Source organism: Thermobia domestica, chromosome 13 (assembly GCF_964235325.1).
Source record: "Thermobia domestica chromosome 13, izTheDome1.hap1.1, whole genome shotgun sequence".
Classification (NCBI taxonomy): domain Eukaryota; kingdom Metazoa; phylum Arthropoda; class Insecta; order Zygentoma; family Lepismatidae; genus Thermobia; species Thermobia domestica.
In genome coordinates this window covers 168,646,428-168,662,404 of record NC_137466.1, presented here as the reverse complement: position 1 = coordinate 168,662,404, position 15,977 = coordinate 168,646,428, and the positions used below count along the sequence as shown (strand labels likewise).

Below are 15,977 nucleotides of genomic sequence, written 5' to 3'. Positions count from 1 at the left end.
TTAAATAATAGTTATATTTAGTTTGTAATAAACAAAATAGTTTTAACATACAGTTATTAAAACTCAATAATAATGTTAATCCCTCTCTCTATGTGACGAGATAACATGGTTATAAATACCAAAAGCTCAAAAATCTAATTTCTAATACTAATTTAGTACAAAGTTCCTCATAATTATTCTGAGAAAATATTTTGATCAATACGTTTTGTAACTCTATGTATAATGCATATTACCTTTCTTTCGTTTCTGTAATTACTTACATATGTGATAGCAGTAAATCTTGCAAATCATGTCTTAGATGAAGTCCCATTAAACTCACCTGCAAAACAACAGATAAATACGTTAGAATTTCACAGAAGTTACATTAATTTTCAACTGAACTTTTGCACTCAAGTACATGTTCGTAAATGACAACTTAGCAAGAAAACTAGGAAATATCAAGAGTGATAAATGTTTATAACCTGAATATAACATTTTGATTCTATTGAATTAATTAGTTTCTTTTGTCTAATGTATGAAAATATGTTGTTACAATAAAATTACCATTTTATAGCACAACTCTGTTATATATTTGTATTTTGTTTGTGTTAATGATGAGATATTTTAAAGTCGCATTTTAAAACATTTAGAAAACATATAAAAAGAATTCTTTTTCTAAGGTAACAGGTAAATTTCAAATAATTGAGAGAGACGTATAAGGCTCAAGAACACGTACGTGAATCGTCAATATATCAACGAACTTAAAAAGTTCATTATTGAATTCTCATGTCTGTGTGTCTGTCTGTCCGTCTGTCTATTGTTTGCGATATTTTCAATTTTGAGTCCTCCATTCGATAGAGCATCAAAAACTATCTGAGAAAGTGGTGGAATTTTTCGCGTCACTCTTACCGTTCCCGAGATATTGTCCAAAAAATGACTGATTTCCGGAGATTTAAGGATCCATATCTCTGGAACCATAAGTCATAGAGATATCGTATTTGTGTTGACCAATACCTCAGAGGATAGTGAACATTTTTGTACCAAATAGTAACCGGTAGCCACTATAAAAGTGGCCAATAGTTTGGCCAGTGGCCACCAGTGAATATTGGTACCAAAATGTTTCACACCAACATCATCTCTCTATGACTTACCGTTCCCGACGTATTGGCCAAAAAATAGTTCCGATTCCGGGAGATTTAAGGATCCACATCTCGGGAACCGTAAGTAATAGAGATATCATAAGTCTATTTGTGTTGACCAATACCTCAGAGAATGGTGAACATTTTGGTACCAAATAGTAACCGGTGTCCACTGGACAACTGACTACTGGCAAACTGGCCACTGCTCCCCGGATATTGGCCACAAAAGTTCGAATTTCGGGAGGTTTGAGGAGCCTTTACTTGGGAACCGTAAGTCATAGAAAGATGATATTTTCCGAATTTTTGCGCAAAATAGAAGGAGGTGTGGATAAAAAGATTTACTTTTACATGTAGGAATAATCACAGTTATCCTTCTCGCTCCATCTCTCCATTCTTTTAAAGTTACTTCTGGCAATGCTCTTTGAACATTCTTAACTGGTAGAATCGTAACTTCAATGGGAATTTTGACATTCTACAATCCCTACTTGAAGAAGTTTTTGAAACTTATGTAAAACTTGAGTTTTGTTTAGGTATTGGCTATTCTTACTGTTATGGACGCCACTTTTTTTTAGGGGGGGGGAGTAAAGGTGAGGTTGCGTGCTAAACAAAATCTAAAGTTTTGCCGGCAGTAGGCTACTACCAAAAGGATAATTCACGCAAAATTTATCGGTATAGAGCATCCAAACGAAAGATCCTGGGAGAAGGCAGTTGTTTGTTGGTTTCTTCCTTGAAGTTTAGTGTCTCTTTCCAAAGGCGTAGCTCTGTGCAACGTGGAATTACAATTTAAGTTGCATATTGAACCACCGCCATGCGATTAATGCTCCCTCACGGGGAGTCGAATCCTGGATTACGTGCATCAAAGGAGTGCACACTAGCCACTACATTAGCTGCGAGGACAGGAGAAAACAGTAATTCTTCAAATAATCAAATTGTCGAAAATCATATGGATGGGAACGGTATCTTTACAACATTTTATACATAGTCTGTAACTTTAATCCTGCAATATGGAACAATGCAATATGGAAAGCAACGAGAAACTAACACATTTTATTCCCTGATTTGCCTAAAACGAACGATATACAGTAGGTCCTATATGTACAAAACTGTCTTCCACAGGGAAAAAATCCTGGGAGAATCATTCTTCCGATCGAAGAAGGAAATTATAATTGTGGAAAGCTACTCAGGAATCTTAAGCTCCTGCCTCGGTGACTACAATTTTTTTTTTTTTTTTTAAGTTTTAGTATTTTAATACATCGAATTATGAAAATAATATCACGGTGCTTTTACATCACGTATTAGTATCATAATCCCTGCTATACCATATATTCCTATTCCCATTCAAGAAAAAGATAAAACTAAATTCAGCATTGCCGTTTTAGACAGACTCACCTATTTTCGAATATTGTTTCTCGTAAGTAGCTGCTCGCAGCACTCAATTGTGATATTTTACGTTTAAAATTTAAACATCTTGAAGTTATGCAATATACAAATAAATAAATATTTTTTAAAAAAAGAAATTACTTATAATTATTTCACAATAAGAGGGAATCATTGACATCTTGAGTATGAGTTTCAACAACTGAAGATAATTCAAGTCTAAAAGTATAGAATAAGCTGAAGGTGTTCTACACCATTTATTGTAATACACTAATTATGCTAACAGATATTTCCACTTTTTCTAGGTGGTATCTGAGTCATTTTTATTAGGATGTGAATCACTATTAGGAGTATTGCGTCAATGTTAAGAATATGTGCGCCACCGTAATAATAATAATAAAAAAAAACTGGTGGCCACTGTCCAACTGGCCACCATTCCCCAGATATTGGCCAAAAAAGTTCGCCTTTCGGGAGATTTAAGGAGCCATATCTCGAGAATTGTAAGTCATAGAGAAATGATACTTTGCGAATATTTAAATTTTGAGCATGTGTCTTCGTAAAACAACATATCATAGAACGTTTTAACAGAACTTTTAAAACGTGGGGAAAAAATTGGTACTCAAGGAAATCATAAATGGATTGATATATTACAAGAATTGTGTAATAAGTGTGATAATAAAGTACATGTAACAACTGATATAAAACCTATAGAAGTTAATAAGAAAAATTAATTCTTTTTAAGTTCGTTCTGGGAATGCTCTTGGAGCATTCTCAACTGGTTTTTCAAATGTATTTTAACAAACAATCTTCTATATTCTCCACTTAAAAAACTTCTGCGGAGAATCCTAACAAATGAGTAATAAAACAATTTTCAAACAACCAACCAGCCAGACATGCTATTTCCACGAATAATTTACTTCATCTATGTTCCTTTCGTAGTTCATAACACTTGAAAACTTGTTGAATAAAGGAATTAGTTAAGGATGCTGAAAAACAAAAAGCAACCTAGTTTGCACAAAGAAAGTTGTTGTATATTGAGGAAATTTTGTTTTTAAAAAAGAAAAAAACTAAGTCTTCGTGTTTCATCTTGAGTTTTCCTTCTATACTTCCAGTTTGCCTAGTTTTTCCGTAAAAATAAAATAAATCTAAATACATATATAGCTAGTTAATCACGCACTTGTGCGTGCTGTGGGAAGTCCTCTAGGTACAGCCTAAGGCGAGGGGTTCTTCCAAGCCTTCCGTGCAACACAAGATTCCAACCAATCGATCTGTTTTGGTTGAAGTGAATGACTCTGCAGGGACTGGCTCCGTGTCCCTGGAGGATGACAGACATCACGTCGGTACTTTCGATCGAGATTGAAGCTTTTTTTTTTTTAACTTTTGCTGCAGGTCTTTAGAGACGACGGTATTTTGACATTAGGACTACATCAAAATGCTTTTGATATATAGCATGCAACCGTCTGTAGAAGCTATTAAGCTCAGCTATGTTTCTACTGTGGTGTACTTTGACTGTCACAGCTAAATAAGATACACCTTTAATTATAATGGAAACAAATTTAAATGATTGTTAAAAGGGTTGCTAGTACATTTAAATGATTTATTGAAATATAATCGACAAATTAAATGTAGTTACAAAATTTAATAACTAATAAAAAGTGAAAGCAAGTTAATTGAATATTTATGAATTAGATGGGAGACATTTCCTATTACATGGTAAGAGTTCTTAACATTTCCTATTGAACATTACAATTCAACATTTCTCCAAATTATGGGATAAGTAGAAGGATCGTCACTTACAGTATAATTCGGCAGAAGAGACCAGAAGTTCCAACCTTTGATGGGCAGGAGAGATCCATCTCAATGTTCTGTACGATGAAGACCTCTTTAAAACAACTACCTTGCTTCTCCACTGTACCAACTGAACCCCGAAGCAAATTTACGGCAGTCTTATATGAATCGTGTAACTGTGGTTAAATTCCTCTTAACCTATTTCTGTTGTGACCTACTCACCTACAGAAGTCACGTAGCATAGGACAATTTTTAGAATTTTTACTGTTAGGTGGAGACTTCTGGTCTCTTCTAATTCAATGAGCATAGAGAAATAAATTAATCTCTAGTTTTTCCACCTGTATGAATAATATTTAAAATATATCACTTTTTTTTTTTCGACTGTGATTTTTTTACCACACTACGAAGTACACTGTTTACCTTTGATGAAGAAAGAAAAACAAATCAAGCAATCGAGCAGACAGAAAATTAAAAAAAAAAAAATGTACCTCTCATTTTTAAGCAGAGTTTCGTGTCCAACGTCAGTCAGTTCGAATAGGATCAACTTCATATTGAAAAGTAAAATGTAAAGTCTCTCTAAAGTGTAAAGTGTCCAATGAATTCATTCTACCTGTTTTCACACATGGATCAAATCACGTGGACACTATCAAAATCAAACATTCAAGGTTTGCCGACTACACTACTTAGCATGGATAGGTGCACAGAGAAAAATCCGTTCTCCTGACAGCGGTATATTGTACAAATATACGGTATCCTATTGCTTACTATAGAAATCAGTACGGACCATACGTCATTCGTATGCTACATAGACACTACCCTTAGATGTTACATCATGCCGTTGCAGGATGTCTGACATCTAACAGTTTTCCGTATATCGCATGCATATACTTATGTTACCTTCGTCAGTTATATGTTATATACGTCCATTTGTATGTGAGATCCTGACCGCCTACATTGTTTCATACGGAAAGTACGTATAGATGGAACGCTTACACAGAAAGTATGATAAAACATGCGTTTTTAGTTATACGTCTGCTGTACGTTAAGTCCAAAAACTACAGGAATTACGCATGTAACCTATCTTTTTAAGTACGCCACCTACAGTTTTTTTTCTCAGTGTGTATGTTGGAAACCACCTGCAATCACAGGAAAAGAATCACATGTATCAGAAGGATGATAGGAGTGAACAGCTATGATTGTGGAAATAAAGGCATTGAAGTGGTAGTAACCCACGCATATTGCACGAAGAAATGATCAGCGAACAAAAGTAATTCTTGATTGGGTACACTGAGGGAAAAATGTAGGTGGCGTACTTAAAAAGGTAGGTTACATACGTAATTCCTGTAGTTTATGGACTTAACGTACAGCAGGCGTATAACTGAAAACGCATTTTTTATAATACTTTCCGTACAAGTATTCCATCTATACGTACTTTCCGTATGAAACAATATAAGCGATCAGAATCTCACATATAAATGAACGTATATAACATATATATGACGAATGTAACATAAGTATATGCATGTGATATACGGAAAACTGTTAAATGTCAAACACACTACAACGACATGATGTAACACCTAAGGGCAGTGCGTATGTAGCATATGGATAACGTATGCTCCATACTGATTTCTGTAGTAAGCAAGAGGATTCTGTATATTTGTATATCCAATATACCGCTGTCCGGAGAACGGATTTTTCTCAATGTACCAAGGAACAACCTACGGAACATTGTCATAGAAGGTAATGCAATAACATCCAGAAGCACTGCGGAATTAACGTGCAAGAGAAAACGAAATGAAATCTTGAAGTTTTACGTTCTTCGATTAAGCCAGCTAGGCTAAAGGAGACGGTGATAAGAAATGAATAAAATGATGGAATGAAGAAACTGGGAGGAAACGGTAGAACCCCGAGAAAACCCATGCACACGGTGTTTATACACCTCAAAGCTCACTTGGCTCGAGCTGGGATCGAATCAAGCAGCCCATGCACCAGAGGTGAACGCTCTACCACTGTGCCACCGCGGCTCCTATCGTACAAGAGAATTATCCAAGATATATGGTTATTGAGAATTGGAGAGAAGTTTATCCACCAGTGGACTAATAATGGTTATTGTGAAGATGATAACTCCTCCATTCATTTCGATGGATGTTATAGATCTCATATTTACTCAATCTCATATTATATCTTTGGTTTACAGGGTCCCGAGTTCAATTCCCGGTACAAAAGTTTTGATACTTGACTGCATTATTGTGGTTCGCATTCCATATTATACTATTGGTCAACGTCTCATACAGCCTCGGTGCTAAAAAGGAACGCTAAAATCCAAACAACAAATTTGTTTACTCACGCCCTTATTTGCTATTTCAACTCTCTGATTCGATTGCAAATACATTTTTCTTCGGATCCCATCTAAACTTCTGGTTTCACTTCATAATCTAGTCCAGTGGTCCTCAAACTTCTTGTTACAGCGACCCACATTAAATAATAAAAATTATGTTGTGACTCACCAACTTTTATTCAAATACACATTGACGTATTCTACGTAATGGTGGTGTATTTGTAAGCAATTAAATTTTGTGAATGATATCTCTAATTCCAGTCCGTTCAATAACAGTTTGTTTTGAAATTTATTTGGGGATGTTATCCGAGCGACCACGAATGCCACAAAGTAGAGCTCGGTGCTTAAATTTTAATAAATCAGTAGCCCTATAGGTACGAGAATATCAGTCGGTGACGATCGATCAAGTGTAATGTAAATTTCTTTCTCAATAACTGTATCATATGAAATTGTACGCATACGCAGAGTGTTACTGTTAGAATGTTTCCATAGAAAGGTAACACAGAGCTAACACACCATCCTGACGCAATGCCCTGCCCCATGTGTAACCACTTACTTATCACCTCATTAACAAACACTTCAATTTTCGTTTTCTGAATAGTACTTCACAACATATGATTCTGCATAAAAATAAAATTTTCACAATTAAAAGGAAAAAAGTTCTCGCGACCCATATAAAAACGGTCGGCGATCCACACTGAGAAAAAAAGGACTAGGATTTCCGTGTGGATATATCGTATTTACGCGGGTGCGCTCCTGAAGTAATGTAATTTCATGTATAAAAGTACAGCAGGTGGGAACACCATGCCAAGTCTGGAGTTCGGCGTCTAGATTCCGTGTTAAAAAAACATCTTTCCTCTCTCTCCTCACAGAATGGTATCACGTCTTATTACTCTCGTAAGGTAAGAAGTCAGATTTAGAAAGAACCAAGAGGGGACAGTCGTAGGAAGGTGGTGACAACATTATATACGTAAGTTCCCACCGTCGGAATGAGTATGGCGTTAATTCTAGATTTGCAATGGTGGTCCCACAATACAAAATTTTCTCAGGACGGTGGTGTAGATCGTACTACGGATGAAACAACATTACTTAATGTGGTGACGCGCATAACCTGGTAAAAACAGCATTTACATGCCGACTGGATTATGCATTTTTCTCCGTGCACCAATGGATCGCGACCCACACTTTGAGAAACACTGATCTAAGTCTCTTTGCTTAAAAGGAGCTCCGTGATTGGACGTCAATCAAGTAATTTCCCCCACTTCTACTTCTTTGTTTCTTTCAAGGGCTTTACACTTGATTCCACCCTAGCTCACTTGTACACGTTTCATCTTTATAACCATGTTGTCTTGAGGCTTCTCTTAGAAATCCATTTATAATCACAGTTACCACACTTTACATACTTCGATCTTATCTCACGCCAACACTCATCACTCACGCTTTCTTAAAACTACAATTGACGATTTAATTGATTAATCTAATCAATTAACCAATCAATTTTAGCATTTGATTTGTACAGTTGATTATATTGCAACGTGCTCCAAAAAAAAAAAAAAAAAAAAAAAAAACAATGAACTGAAAGTGTTAAAAATGAAGAAAAGAAAATTGCATTATTTGCTTTGCTCAACTCTCCCCTGCACTTTAAGTTCACCTCACAAAGTCTATAATCTCACTCTCCCCCCCCCCCTCTGATGCAGCAACTTCCCTTGCTTTCACACAATAGTAATTGTTCTCATCTTCCGTAAACAACCTTCACAACAATCACCTTCAGTTTATTTACCAAACTTGATGAAAACTACAATTCAATAGTAATAAGCTGCCATCGAAATGGCATTGGTGACTTATGCGATATCTATCTTGGTGACTTATGCGATATCTATCTATCTTCTATATAAATAAAAATGAAGGTGACTACGTTTGTGACTTATTAACCCTTGAACCAGCCGATCGATCTCGATCAAATTTTCAATACAGATGAGGTTCGCGCCTGGAATAGTTTTGATCATTTCATTTTCACAGTGCAGTTTAGAAGATGAGGGGAGATATATAAAATGATCGAAATGATCGATATTAGTGTCGAATGCATCGTTTTTGGAGTCGGTGAGATGAACAGTGACACTTTCGATACCGTTTAAATCGAAATTCAGCCCTGCAACTTGGGGGAGGGAAAGATATGAAAAAATTATCGAAAATGAGCGATATTAGTGTCAAATCCATAGTTTTCGGGGTCACAGAGATGAACAGTGACATTTTCGATGCCCTTTAAATCCAAATTCACCCCATAACTTGAGGGAGGGGGAAATATATAAAAATGATCGAAAATTACCGATATCAGAGCAATAGTAATAGTAAAAAGTGACTGACTAACGGAGCTTATTACTAATTATTCTTGTTTTAACCCAGAGAAGCGGGTAATTGACACTAGTATTACATAAGGAAAAGATCTAGTCTTTAAAGTGTGTATGGAATTCTTCCGGAAAAAATACTACATATGTACTATCCATTTAAATAAAAAAAATATTAGTTAAATTGAAATTCAACTAACCTCACACTCAGAAGGAACAGGCCCGCAAGCACGGAGGCTAGGGGGCCTAGCCCCCCTAAACTTTTCATGGCTCCTCCAGACAGCAATACGAAATGCTATTATTAATATAAAAAAAAAACAAGCTAGATATTTGTAAGATAATTTTTAATGACTTGGCCCGCCCTAACATATTCATGCCCTCCCCCCCAAAAAAACCTCTGTGGCTTGTTTCGGGCCTGAGAAGGAATATTAAAGGACGAATCAACACGAATTCGAATTGAAGTCCTATTGAACTGTAACAATCAATCGAATTAAAGTAATGATTGCAATGTCCGATTTACTTTTGTGAACGCACTAAGTCGAGTGAATTTGGAGCAGAAGTCAACACATTTAAGCAAAATTACCTTCACAACAGCAAAACAGTATTTTGTCAAATAATAATAGTAATAATCTTACTATTAAACAAACTTCAACTTTTTTTTGTTCTACTTTTAGACCATATGTTAATCTATGCAACAAATACAAACAAAAAATACTGAATTCTAATTACTTTCTTCATGAACAGGATATAAATTTTATCCCCAACTGTACTAAAAATGTCTTTGTTTTGAACACGAGACCTTGTTCAATAGATGTGCAGAAGAACTGGATTCAGCAGCAAATATATAAAAAGTATTCTCTTGAAGCAGGACAAAAGATAGTCAACTTCGGTCAAAGAGAATAAAAGAATTGTAACAAGCAATAGTATTACAACATATGACACAGCGAGAGCGATGTGAGGGGGGAGAGTCCACTTAACAATGGAAAGAAGAAAAGATGCGTGATTTTGAACAAGGGGACCCTAAAGTCTGTGCGTATTATACATCATAACAAGAGTCTCAATGGAAGAAGCGAGATGGGTTGGTTTGTGCCTACGATTCATGCAGAGGGGATTAATCATTGATGGTTGGGAGAGGGGACTGGTATGAGGAAGAACTTCACGCGCGCAGGGTTTACAGAAACACGAGCAAAGACCACTCAATGACAAATGTGACGAGTTTGAAAATAGACGCGCAGCCGCGCTCAAAGAAAATTAAAAAAAAAAATGTCAGAAGAGCTAGCATCTCACAAAACCCTCTTGTGATGCTACAACACACCTGGACACCTCTCTCGCTCATAATCTCTCCCCAATTCTATTTTTTTTCTCCCTTAAGTGTCTTTACACTGCATTCTTTTTGGTCTTTCTTTATAACTAGTCAAGTTTGGAATTCCTATACAGTGATGCATGACACACACTTAAAAAAACAGTAACATTAAAAAAAATAAAATAAAATTAAAAGGATAAACACGCACCTCATTGTCAGCTCTGCGAGACACAGGAATTTATTTTGCATATTTCGACACCAGCAAAAATATTTCTCTTCCCCCCAGTACCTAAATATCTCTCATAAGACATGTTAATTAGAACATACCATTCGGTACATTGACAATGAATACTTAGGTCGAATACAAAAACAGTGATTTTTCAAAAGAATTTTGCCTTTGGTAACAACTCAAAGAGTATCAGAATGAATTGCTATTCAAGATATAAGTACATTAGAGGACAATTAAAAATTACGTTCTCCAATTTCACATGCTATTATGTTATTAACTTATTATTAGAGACAGATTGTTAGACAAAATGCCTATTCTTTAATATTAAACATATAATCAAAAGTAACGTTTTAAAGTTTATATGGGGGGTTATAGTTTCAATTTAAGCCAATTTTATTTTGTCTATTTTGCCTATTTCGTCCATTCCTGCCTAAATAATTGCTTTAGTACCTAATTCTGCCTATTCTATTAATTTTCCCAAAAATAAGAATTTATTGGGGAAAAATATATAATTTAGTATTACATAAAAGGGTCCTGGCTCTTCCGAGAAATATAAGTATTGTTTGTAATGATAAGATGTCGTAAAACTTTGGACTGCTACGTGTACTGATAAATTGCTGTAAAACTTTGGACTGCTGTGTGTACTGATAAGTGTATGCAACTTGGGCTGTTATGTAAGTGATAAAGTGCTATAGAGAATGTATTTTCTAAATATACATAGAATACAAGTCAAGCTTCGTTTTTATATATACAGTAAATAAGATATTAACAAACAGGTATGTTTCTAAGTTCTTTGAACATTATCTATGACTTAAATTTATTTTTTAATCGAGTTGAGTATTTATCTTCATTATTTCGAGTTAAATTATAATGCCTATTTGTCTGCCTATTTTCCTGGTTTTTAATGCCTAAAAATCCGGTCTCTATGTATTATTATACCAATTACTATTTACTACTGCTACTACTACAACTTCTTCTACTTCTACTACTACTACAACTTCTTCTACTTCTACTACTACTACTACTACTACTACTACTACTACTACTACTACTACTACTACTACTACTACTACTAATAATAATAATAATAATAATAATAATAATAATAATAATAATAATTTGTAGTCTTATGGGTGCACTCATAGTTCGATGTCACTTCAAGCAAAATATCTTTGGCCAGGGTTTCAGAAACTGTAGGTCGCGAACCCTGGTGGTAGGGATGAGCACGAGACGTGTTGAGACAGAATTTTCCTGACAAAATTCGAGTCGAGACACAGCTCTTCCAATAGAGAAGAATAATTTTTCGAGTCGAGACATCACTTTTACAGCACATTTTCGAGACGAGACAGCCTCAAATCTTGTCTCGTGCGCATCCCTACCTAGGGGTTCACGAGCAGAATTCATCAGGATCGCGAACGGAGGTAAAAAGATAAATGTAATTAGAATCTAATTGTTTCGATGTATTTTTATATCCATACTTATTAGTAAATACAGTAAAACATATTAAAGAAAATTCAAAACTTTTGAAAAACGTTTAAAATATAACTGAAATAAAAGAGAAATGAAACTGCTGAAGAGCTTCATATTGAAATGCAAGAAGAAAAACACAAATACAACAAAATCTGCATAATAAAATAGAATTCAAAATTAAAACTACATAACACACAATTGTACACAATCTGCAGCTATAATTGAAAAGCTTGTTACAAACTGCATTACTTATAGAGGAGGGGGGGGGGTTTGCTGGCAGCAAGACGTGATTAAGGAAGGTCTTGATAGAAAAAGGTTGAGAAAGTTTGTCTTAAGTGGTAGGCAGTAATTTTAAAAGATTAATTTTTCGAAAAGAATAAGGGAGAAAACCAAGCGAAAATTAATAAAATGAGGTGAATGAATTAAATACTGAAATTAAAGTTGTGCGATACTTCGATCAATCGATCGATATAAAAAATATTTCGATATCCAACATTTCAATATATATATATATATATATATATATATATATATTGTATTTTAATACTTTTCGATATTGTAATATTCGATATTTTTCGGAATTTTGATATTTTCGACATATAAATCAAGTTTCGATACTTTATGGGTATTGATTTTCGATAAAATTCGGTTATCTCACAGGCCTAATCTGAGATATAGACCAAATTATTTGTTCCTGAAAAAATAAAAATAAACAAATAACGCAAGTTATTTACGTTGTTAATTATTCTTTAAGGTAGGTTTACGAAACTAGGAGTAAGCGTCTTAAACCTTCAAAAGCTTTCATGCCTTCCTATTAACATCGTTATTTTGTTTCATATGATGTTATTCTGTAATGTGGATAATAAGGCAGAGATATCTAAGATAGATGGAACGCAATACTCTCATTGTTTTGTGTTCTTATGTAACAACGCGGTTATGAAGGACGCGAAATACTAATAACGTAGGTTACGAATCACGATCGAGGATTGAATCCGATACAGTACCAGTTTACAAGTGTGCAGACCATCATGCAAAGATTAAGCCAAATAGTATAGGTCGTTCCCCATCACACTATTTCGCCCCCAAGATAGTTGGTTTACCGGACCATGTCACCGGTACCGGGTAATACTCGTACAAGAAAAAATGGGCCGGGTATTCACCAAATTCCGGTGTAGAGAAGAGACCTTTGGGTAAGACAAGAAAATTGGAGGATAATACAGAGTGGTCCAGGGAAACGGGAAATTTTTAATCTAGAATTAGCAACACTATATGGGGGGCATTTGTTTGGAACCGATAAGACACCACTGAAAAGACTTTGCCATTTAGTAATAATGAAGCGAAATTGTGCGGAATTTGCGTTCGCTGTGCAAGCATTTGATAAGAATGGTGACATTCTATGACCTCCGAAATTCCCTGAACTCAGTGTATGCGATTTCTCTCTGTGCGAAAGAAAAGAATAGAGTATATGTCCTGCAAACATAGTTGAACGCTTAAGATGTAATACACTGTTGAGCATTCCAGCGAATTTCCAAAACATATCATAATGTGTATGCCGAGATGGGGCACATCTTTCCGATGTCACCTTTAAGAAATAAAGTGACATACATGTAAGTGCACTGAGGAAAAAAATGTAGGTGGCGTACTTAAAAAGGTAGGTTACATGCGTAATTCCTGTAGTTTTTGGACTTAACGCTCAGCAAACATATAACTGAAAACGCATGTTTTATAATACTTTCCGCATAAGTATTCCATCTATACGTACTTTCCGTATGAAACAATATAGTCGGTCAGGATCTCACATACAAATGAACGTATATAACATTTAGCTGAGGAATGTAACATAAGTATATGCATGTGACATACGGAAAACAGATGTCAGACATCGTGCAACGGCATGATGTAACATCTAAGGGCAGTGCGTATGTATCATATGGATAACGTATGCTTCATACTGATTTCTGTAGTAAGCAAGAGGATTCCGTATATTTGTACAACATACCGCTATCCGGAGAACGGATTTTTCTCAGTGTCCCATAGTTAATGCCATTGTTGATAGCATTCTCTCAATTATTAAATGTATCCTTTCCTGTGTTGATTAATATATTTGATGTCAATTAAAATGTTTGTTTTCCTATGCCACCTTATACCAGAGAGGGATTCACTGAAACCGAATAACCAATCATAGCCTAAGTGGATAAGCTTCACACAAAACTCAACGACAACTTTTTGTTTCTCTTTAGACTTCCTAGTGTTAGAATTATGATGGACTTTTAAAACGAAAAAAGAAAAGAAAAAAGAGTACGCAAAGCAAAACTGAGATAACATACGAACATTGTGTTGTCCGCATGATTTGGAATCGAATGAAGGTATCTTTGCACCAAAGATGAGCGTTTTATTACTGAGACACCGTGCTTTAACGCATGGTTACGATGTAAATCCTATTCTGTGACCTGAAGATATGGTTAATTCTCTGGTTTACTCGTACTGCAAACCTTTTTTTTTTTTTTTTTTTTTTTTGAGTTGATGTAATTCTATCCATGTAAGTTAGAATCAGTAACCATAACTCTATACTGCACGTATTCATTTGAAGAAGTTGTAATTATTAAGGAGTCAAATTTCTAACAAGGAACTTTTAGACAGTACTCACCTTTTAAATGCATAGCAAACTGCCACAATAAATAAATTAAATCTTTAGTTTGTCTCATATTATGATCTTTATGCTAAAGGAGACGGGTGATTAGTAAGGCAATGATTATGAAAGAATCACACTAGGATCGAAGCAGTGACCTCTCACACCAGAGGTGAGTGTTGTACTACTGAACTGTCGTGCGTCCAAATTACCACTACTTTCTCTAACTTTAAATATTCCACTGTTCTATATATCCTTGGCACAGGATCCAGTCAAGTAAAACCCTAACTATCAGTACAATGGACTTCAAGACATGAAACTAACAACTTATCCACATATCAACAACAACACTTATACTGTATGACATTTGTATGTTCTATACAATATGTTTTACTGAACACACGAATTCATCTCTAAGCATGTTTATGTAAACTGCAAACGAAATCACATTTTTATCTTTTCAACAGTGTGAATGTCCTTTCTACAAATGACAAATGGCAAGGGTTTATGCAGTTACGTAATACGAACACCAAAAGAAAGAAATATATGTACACATTTATTTACTTCATACGCCAGGCGTCATATTAACTCAACCTAAACAATTATTATGAAATGGTATACACTGAACGCATACCGGTTATAGTGAATAATGCAGAAGTTATACATCTAGGCAACAACTGCGTATTAGAAAATTCAAAACTTGTATACATAAAAAGTGGCAAGTTGTATATCAGTCATCTCTATACAGTTTTTTTTTTTTTTTTTTTTTTGAACTGGACAGACGCCCAGACCAAACTACTTGAGCTATAAAGTTGAAATTTGGACAATACATAGAATTTATGGCTAAGTTACTACTGAGGAAGGTTTTTGAGAAATTCAGTATGGAAGAGGGGAAATGGGGTTATAGTTATCATAATAAGATGTCCATATCCTTTAATGCTGGAGACAATAAATTTGTTATTTGGAATTTTCATTTTAAATAATCTAACACATGTTTCAGCGTTGCTCTTGACCTAAAAGTGAAGAAAAGAGGTGGTAAGAAAAAATGATAGTGGTTATAACTATTATATTACAGCGTTCATATTTTTCTATAACGGAATCCCTACTTCTGGTAATGTATTGATAAAAATATTAATACGTACATTATATCTCAATTGGGTCGTACGCTTTTAAGGAACCGCGGTGACTCAGTGGTAGAGTGTTCTCTGGTGCATGGTGCATGGGGTACCTCGTTTGATCCCAACTCGTACGAAGTGAACTTTGTGGCGGACAAACACCGTATGCGTGGGTTTTCTCGGGGTTCTCTCGTATTCTCCTACTTTATTCATTTCATCATTGCATTCATTTCTTATCATCACCGTCTCCTTTAGCCTAGCC

General features: G+C 35.1%; 1 protein-coding gene and 1 long non-coding RNA gene across 3 annotated transcripts in view; both read right to left on the bottom strand.

The window, feature by feature from the left end:
• LOC145668727 (uncharacterized) overlaps positions 1-4,652 on the bottom strand; it is a 38,421-nt gene extending 33,769 nt beyond the window's left edge. Inside the window, exons 1-2 of the long non-coding RNA XR_014128082.1 lie at positions 4,293-4,652; positions 261-319 (exon numbers count right to left, since the gene is read on the bottom strand). This is a non-coding gene — a long non-coding RNA (uncharacterized LOC145668727). The remainder of the gene's footprint in view (positions 1-260; positions 320-4,292) is intronic.
• The window catches only part of RapGAP1 (Rap GTPase activating protein 1), a 651,202-nt gene that overhangs the window by 621,542 nt on the left and 13,683 nt on the right, over positions 1-15,977 (bottom strand). The gene's annotated exons all lie outside the window — the stretch shown is intronic.